The following is a 7,855-nucleotide window of genomic DNA, read 5'->3' on the forward strand; positions in this document are numbered from 1 at the left end:
ATGTTTAATTTTCTAGAAAAACTTGAGTATATAATGAATCTTCTTAAAATGGGGAAATTAGGGCATATTTTGGGTGCTTCCACTTGAGTGTGGAAGACCAGATTGCAGCACATGTTTTTGAAAATATGACTAACATTTCAGGGGAATGTGTCTCCAGTTTTCAAGTTCCACTGTTAGAACCTGTTGCAAGCTGGTGGTAAAACTCCTCTTTTGGCCTCCCAAATAGTGGCCCTACCTACAGTACAAAACATTCCTAGTTCTATCATCTTGGCATTAATTATCCTAATCTCTTTTCTAATGTTCAAGCTGTTAATTTAACCACGTTGTCTAAACTTGCATTGGAAATGGGGCTGGATTTGTTGCCTTGCATGTGCAGACAGAAAAGATGAAGGTAGCTTATCAAAATAAGTATAAGATAACAGAACTCATGGTTGGCAGAAAAAAAAAAAAAAAAGAAAAGGAAAAAGAAATAAGATATATGTGAGCTTTTTTTTTTTCTTTTTCTAAAATTGCAGAATTCTGAGTTTGTCTGAAGCTGGCTTAAAAAACAGGTGGAGCTTCAAGAAATCTACCTTCCTGAATACCTTCTCTAATAAAGAAAAAGGTAATTTCTTAGCTCTGTCTGTGGGGATCAGACCAGAGCTATGAGCAGGAGTTATGAATGTAAGGTTCACACATATCTTGCTGTTCCTTTTATGGACCATGAAAATTGCTCCTTTCCATATTGAATTTTCATACAAATGCCAGTTTGAACACAGAAGTTTTGTAAGCATCTGTGAGTTAAATTAATCTCTTAATTGGCTGGCTAAGATCTCCAATGTAATGCAGACAGAGTACCTTAATCTACACGAAACTGGTAAAGCTCCATAAAAATCCTGGTGAACAGGTGGTTGTCACTAGATTCATTATAAGAAATCTTGTGGGCCAGGCCACCTCAGCAGATGTGGCAGTGCCTGTGTGAGGTGTTGGGTGACCTGTCCCCTCCTTTCAGAAGGTGATGTGTTATCTCTGACACAACTGTCTTCACACCACATAAGTTACTTCAGTTTTTATGCTGATAATTCAACACCTTGCCCAAGCTTTGACCTAGAAAACTGTTGGCTTTTTGGTAGTGGGACTTGTGAGTTGTACTTGCAAAACTGAGGAAATTACTGTGTGAGTGCAAGGAGTCAGACTGGAGGAGTATAATGGTCTGTCCTGGCCCCAGATGATGTAAACTGGAAGGAGAATGTGGCCTCCCTTCTGCTTGACAATAAAAGAGTGGTACCATATAAATAACAGTTTTCTCTAGTAATTGCACATAAAATATATGAAATGTGCACCCACAGTACAGTGTAAGTAGTGGCTTATATCAGTAATTTTACATAAAATATGAATTCACATGGAACCACCTTTTGGTGTATGTTATACAGAATACATTTTCTGCCAAAAACATTGGGCAAAAATACATGAGGATAGGAAGGAGCTTTTAAAGTAAAGAACCCCCTTGTGTCTTCCCCTATTCCCCCAGCTTTGTCTGAGAACAAGGGCTCAGGACCTGCCGTAACGGTCCGTGTCCTAGCAGGGCTTTTTGGATGCGGGTTTTCACTCCTCCTGTGCACTCCTCACTTGGCTGCCATTCCATCTGACTCGAAAAGAAACGAGTACAAATTAAAGAAAGAATGCAGCCCTAACGCCTACACCCAGAAGCTTTCAAAACAGAAGGCTGCTACACCTGTGGGGATAGAACAAGTGTATCAGTGTCCTGGGCTCTGCCCTGGCTCGTCTGCCTTTGTTAGCTGGAATGTGCCGATGAAACAATCAGGTGCAGTAGGCGCGTGGCAGCCTGCTTAAAAAACGATTCTTTGGAGACAGGGAGTGGGCTGTGAATCATGCATCCACATAATCTGATGATAACAATTTTAAATGTGGTGATTAGTGGATAATGGAAAGTATTGTGCTATTTGGTGTGATTTGTCTGCCACTGCACTACCCAGTGCTTAAAAGGTCCCATCTTCTGTGCAAAACCTGATTCATTCAAGCAGCAAAAGAATAAGGCAACTTTAGGAGTGTTTAGGTACTTACATCTTCCTCACTCACACAGCACATGCATGTGTGTACATATACAGGCGATTGCTTTTTGGCTCACTGTCCCAGCCTAAAAGCATGGACGTGCTCCTGGGCAGCTCACAAAGCAGATACCTCACCGTGGAGCTTACAGGCTCAGCTGGGAACTCCAAGTACCGGCAAAAGCAGCCTTCAGGTGCTGTTAAGGCATCTAGAAGTGCAAAAATGCTGTGGAGAATTCCAGCCCAGAAATCAAGATGCATCAAGCTGTTCAGCTTGACAAACATGGCCAGCAAGATGCAGCTTTATGACCGGTCCTTTGCTTCAGGTACCTTTTGTGGGACTACAGCTCCAGGTATACATCTGTCCTGGGAGAACATGAGTAATCATCCATACAATTAAGGGGTATTAGTGTTAAAAACATTAAAAATAGAGTGGGAATCTCCCAGGTTTGGTATAAAAATGATGAGGCAGAAAGACTGTGTTTCAACTGTGCCAGTGATTGAAATGCACAATTAAGTTTTTTCACTTTGGGACTAGACATGTGTTATGTTTGCTTTCAGTGAGATTCATTTTGGCTGTATTTTGTAGCATCAACTTTCCATTTCAGGTTTTAGGTCACTGGGCATTTATAATCCAAATAGATTCAGGGCAAATACCTGTTGACAGGGAAGAAAAACAAAGGAAGAAAACAAAAATAGAGAAGAAAAGCCATGGTAAAGCCAGGTGCCCTCATGAAGTCCTCTGACAAGATGAATCATGATTTGGGAGAATTAATAACTGTAGACAGCATTGTAAGCTTTTCCTTTTCTAAATCACTGAACCTGCATATGTCCTTCCCATGAATACATAACAAATATGATCAGGAAGTGAATTAATAGATCATTTGGCTTCCGTTTACTCATATACAGGAGTTCATAAAGAATACCTATTTTTCACAAAGCTTTACAGTCAGATGTAGTTCTTGCTTTGGCCACGGTGTCCATCATATATGAATGACATGCATAGGAAACCCAAAAGTGCAATTATTTTGGATATAATGAAAAGATACATAAAATACATGAGTACATTTTATGCCTATAAATTTCATCTCAGTTTTAATCTTGAACTATGCAAGCTAGGATGGAGGATCTCCATCCAGCATTGGCATTCTGCTCCTGTTTGACTGAAGGATGTAGCTAGAAGGATATTTCCATAATGAGGCTTTAAATACCCCACTGAAGTGACAGCCTGGATATTTATATGAATCTGATGAAAAGTGTTATCAGGTTTGAAACACCAATGGCTATCCCTTATATAAGTCAATTGGATTGTAGACAGAAGTGTTACTTTCCTGGAAGCGTTTGCAATGAAGCAAATCTTCGGTGTATGCTCACTCACCACACACACACACACACACACAAAAAAAAAAGGAAGAAAAGGGGAAAAAAAGGTAGAGATTGTTTTAAAAGGGCAGCTATTGTTGGCAATGGAAAATCTCCTAGACTCCACCTGCCTTGCTCGTGCCAGTATCTTTAAGTACCACCTTCCCTGACATGCTGAATTCACATTGCTGTCAAACCTGAGTATTAGGTGGATAGATATGCAAGCCCACACTAGCAGCCAGAACATTTAGGGGAAGTGTCAACAATTTTCTGCAAACACTGTATGTGGTATCTTGCTGGGAGTTTGCTCAGAAGCACATGCACAGTGTGAAGCAATGTGCTTGTATTTTACAAGCTGCACGTTGTGTGCCAGTCAACTGCACTGCCCAGCAATGGAAAAAATTATATTGATGGGGGATCTCTGACAGCTGAGGATCAGACTGCTGAGCCTGATGCCAAACAATAATAAATGTACGTGTTGGGAAATCTCCCTGGATAACCGAGGTTACACTCTGACCTAAATGATAGAAAAGTAAGAGAATAAATTCTTCTGCACACTAGTTCCTAAATCCCCAGACCTCACTGCACTGTAATAAACCTGACCTGATACTGCCCACAGTGCTGGAGATCCTGTTACCTACTGAACACAAGGCTGCAGTTGCACAAATATTTCAAGCAAGTGCAAGTCTGCTGCTGGAAAGAGCAAAGCTGCAGCACCTGAGCAGCATCCTAGAGCAGGGTCTGGGGCATGGTTGCTTGAATTTGGAGGGGCCCTGGCATCAGTAGCCACGGCTGTCAAATACAGCCCAGTCCTGCTTTGTTCATTGGCTGTGAGCTGCAGGCCGGGGAGGGTGAAGGTTGTGTGTCAGGAGGTGCATTTGATGAGAAACTTTGCTGGTGAGGGCTTTTGAGTGGGACAGAGCACAAAGGTTAGTGTTGTGAAGCGAGGTGGGAGTTAACCTCTATTTGGGACTTAGCAGGAAAGGTAAGGTGGGGCAAAATTCTGATGGGCTTTGAAGATAAGGCCAAGAAATTTTTGCTGCATATGATGAAAAAGGGGAAGGGCTTACACCAAAGGTAGCACATAGCCATCAGTAGGAAAGAACAGGTTAGAAGCAGCATTTTGATTATCTCAAGGGGGACCCTTTTATGGCTGTTGATAGCAGAGCAGAGCGGATTACAAAAATCTGACGTAAGTTGTCCAAGACTTGGACGAGAGCTCTGCCCTTAGAGTTGGGTCTGGAAATCCTTGTCAGTTATGCTTAGCAGGCATTGTAAACATGCAAGGATAGACTTGTTTCTTAGCCTGAGGAACTTAAACAGATACACAAAAACCCTGACAGCTTTTAAGTGTGGCTCTCCTGTTTGTACTAATCACTGCAGCCCACTCTTACTGTTTCAAACCTAATAAAATGAGGAAATGAAAATGAAAACTAGCTCTGGTCTATGACTATCTTATCTCCTTGTCGACTACAAGGGTAATCTGGCATTTTAAAACAATAGCTACTTGCTTACAAAGCCCCTTTTAATTAATGGAACTGAAGAATCTCTCTCAAAGCACAGATGTTAACCCCTTCAAAGTAATGTGAGTAAAGTCAGCTGCTCGTGATGATGCACGGCTCTCCCAGCTGGACAAGACCATACATCCTAATTCCAGGGTTCAGTTAAGCCCAAAGAATGGAAATAAATGGACATATGTTTCAAACTCTTCCCTGACCACTCTGATTCTTTGTTGTTCTCCAGGGTAGAAAACATTCCATAGAACAGCGACATTTCTTTTCCCATTTAATAATAGTGGTACTACTTATAATACTTCTGTTACATAAAATAGCCATCACAAGGGAAATTAAGACAATATTGTTTTTCCATTTGGAAGCAATGGATTTTAATTCCATTAAAAGAACTGAGACAATCACAGCCCTCTCCCTACAGAAATTCCTGCTGATGATGAGGTGGAATACATTATGTTCCAGTCTTAATGCATTCTTTTGATGAAGCCACAGAAATACCACTAGCAACCTATGTAAAAAACTTACATACAGATTTTTCAATAAAATTTTCTCAGAGATAAGTGTTATCTAATATTTGTAGCAGTATAGGGGGTATGTAATGAATTAATCATGTCTGCTATGCTATAGAGAAACATATTTATATTGACCCAACTTATTTTTTATAGTAAAACCTCCACTGAATTTTGTACTGCTACCATACCATAGCACCAACTATGCCAACTAGCACCGACAGGTATGTAACCTAAGGTAGGAAAATGAATTCTTTTTTTGTGGGTCATCACAGCTTGTGCTGGGGTAACTGGAATGTAAAGATCATACTGAGAAATCCTGTAATAAACAAGCTTGAATAGAGGCATTGCTGTTAGTATAGCAAGAAAATTCTCAATAAATTCAGACCTTGGGGAAATTTTTGAATAATAAGCCAAACTTTACTGAGTCTGTGGTGATGGGATGAGGAATACAAAAATGTCTACATATTATATATTGTCTAACTTGTGCTGGTCTGGCCTGTTCCCAAGTAAAACCTGCCTCCCAAAGTTGCTGAGGCTTGAAAAATAAGAGATACTTGGTGAGCAGATCAGTACTGTCCATAACAGTGTCAAAGAAACCGCCTGGGTGAACTGAGGTCCTGATTAGATCCCCTGTTTTCCAGATTTACTGGTGGTAGCATGTAAGAGACCTACCTTCCTGGAGATGACTGCAGTTCTGAGATGATCCTGTTCCCCTGACCTCCCTCTTAGCCTCTGCAGAAGGTCCCTAGTGAGGTGGTGGCTGAGGTGTGGATGCTCAGAGCTGCTGCAGACCCACAGCTGTGCCCTCTTTCCCTCTCTGGGTGAGGCAGAGCTGCTCCTAGGGAGGAAAAGTGGCAGCTCAAATGTGAGGTACCAAAGGCTGGGGGACCTCAGGGGACCTCCTGAACCACCTGCTAGCAAACACCCTTTCCTCACATCAGAAATAAAATGGATTGAATTGCTTTCCTGTCTTTTGAGTTCAAGCACGTTTTTTTTTTAACAAGATAATGTAAGAAAACTACTGGTGCTGGTTTTTAAAAAATAGTTTATCTGCCTCAACAGAAATATTATTTACAGGTGTCTGTGCAACCCAAGACACCATGGAAGAACTTGGGCATTGTAGCTGAAGACAGACTTGTGGCCCACTAAAAAGGAATAGCAAACTGAAATATATTCTCCTCTTTCCCCATGCCAGCCCATTGTTAGAGCAGTGTGACAGTAACAGTCAGGAGGGGCACTCTTGAATCGCTTAATGTTGGTATATGACTACACTGTATGGTATTTCTTTTGTTGGGCGTGCTGTATTTGAATGCCATATTTCCCTCTTGAAATGAATTTATGATTTTTTTTTTCTCTTTTTGTTTTGGTTATTTTCCTCTGGGCTTTTATACCCACAATCCCACCACCCTCCCACCCCCCCCTCCCAAAGAAGGAGGAAATAAAGAAAAGCCCAAACCCCAGCAAGCTGCAAACACTAAATGTAAAATTTTGTTATATAGGATTGTAACCAGAGCTGCTTCTTTGGCTTATCTGTGTATTCATTCCACATATGTGGTGTCCTAAATTTTGATTTCCCTCGCACAAACTCACTTGCTCAAAGAAACAAGACATGCAATGTGTTGTGTTCAAGCAAGAGCTGTTTAATTTTGGGTTTGCCGTTTTGCTCATTTAGTGCCCTTAGGAAGTATGATACATATCCATTCATGCATCATCTGTAAAAACTTGTGGATGTACATCCTAGCCTTTCATTAATGTTAATGGTGCCCAACCCCTAAATGTACACTATGTCTTAGCACTCCATAAGTTAACTGAGTTCATGCCATAATCATCTTGTTCCCATTTTTGTAGCACAGGCTGACGTTTTTGGTGGGGAGATGTGTAGCATGGAGTTAAGATTTGCAATCTGACTGTGCACCTGAGAAGTTATTTCCTGCTCTTAAGCTGAAGAGTTTTCAGTGGATGCAGGCATCTGAAGAAAAATGCAACACTGTTTGCTCCCATTCCCAATATCTCCTTGCAATCTTGTTAGCTGAGCTGGTAGCAGTTGTATTAGGTGTGTTATTTTATGTACAATGTTCAGTAATGAGATAAATGTTTAACACCTTCTACAGAGTGATGCTTGTACAAGGGCAGGGTTACGTTTGCAACTGAAATAGTATATTTAAATAATATGTGGAGAATGCACTGTGAAATAGTTGGAGCTGATGAAACCTTGAGAAGTTTTGAGTCATGTGAACCATTTAGACACTTAAACATGAAGATATGGGGCTTTTTTTTTTTCCTTAAAAGAAACCCCAACTACCAAACTGTTATCAAACTTATAGAATCTCTCCTGAGATTCAGCCAAAAATTAACTATAGAGGCAGTACAGTGCAGATGCAACCAGCTGCAGTATTCCCTAATATAATGGGGAAGAATCTGA

At 40.8% G+C, this 7,855-nt stretch overlaps 1 long non-coding RNA gene across 1 annotated transcript; it reads left to right on the plus strand.

Annotated features, from left to right (window-relative positions):
• The first annotated feature begins 519 nt into the window (after positions 1 to 519).
• LOC117245495 lies at positions 520 to 6,347 on the plus strand. Its single transcript, XR_004500218.1, has 3 exons — positions 520 to 604; positions 5,587 to 5,654; positions 6,075 to 6,347. It is a non-coding gene; the product is annotated as an uncharacterized LOC117245495 (long non-coding RNA).
• Positions 6,348 to 7,855: the final 1,508 nt, after the last annotated feature.

The sequence above is a fragment of the Parus major genome, chromosome 2 (assembly GCF_001522545.3).
Source record: "Parus major isolate Abel chromosome 2, Parus_major1.1, whole genome shotgun sequence".
Lineage (NCBI taxonomy): Eukaryota > Metazoa > Chordata > Aves > Passeriformes > Paridae > Parus > Parus major.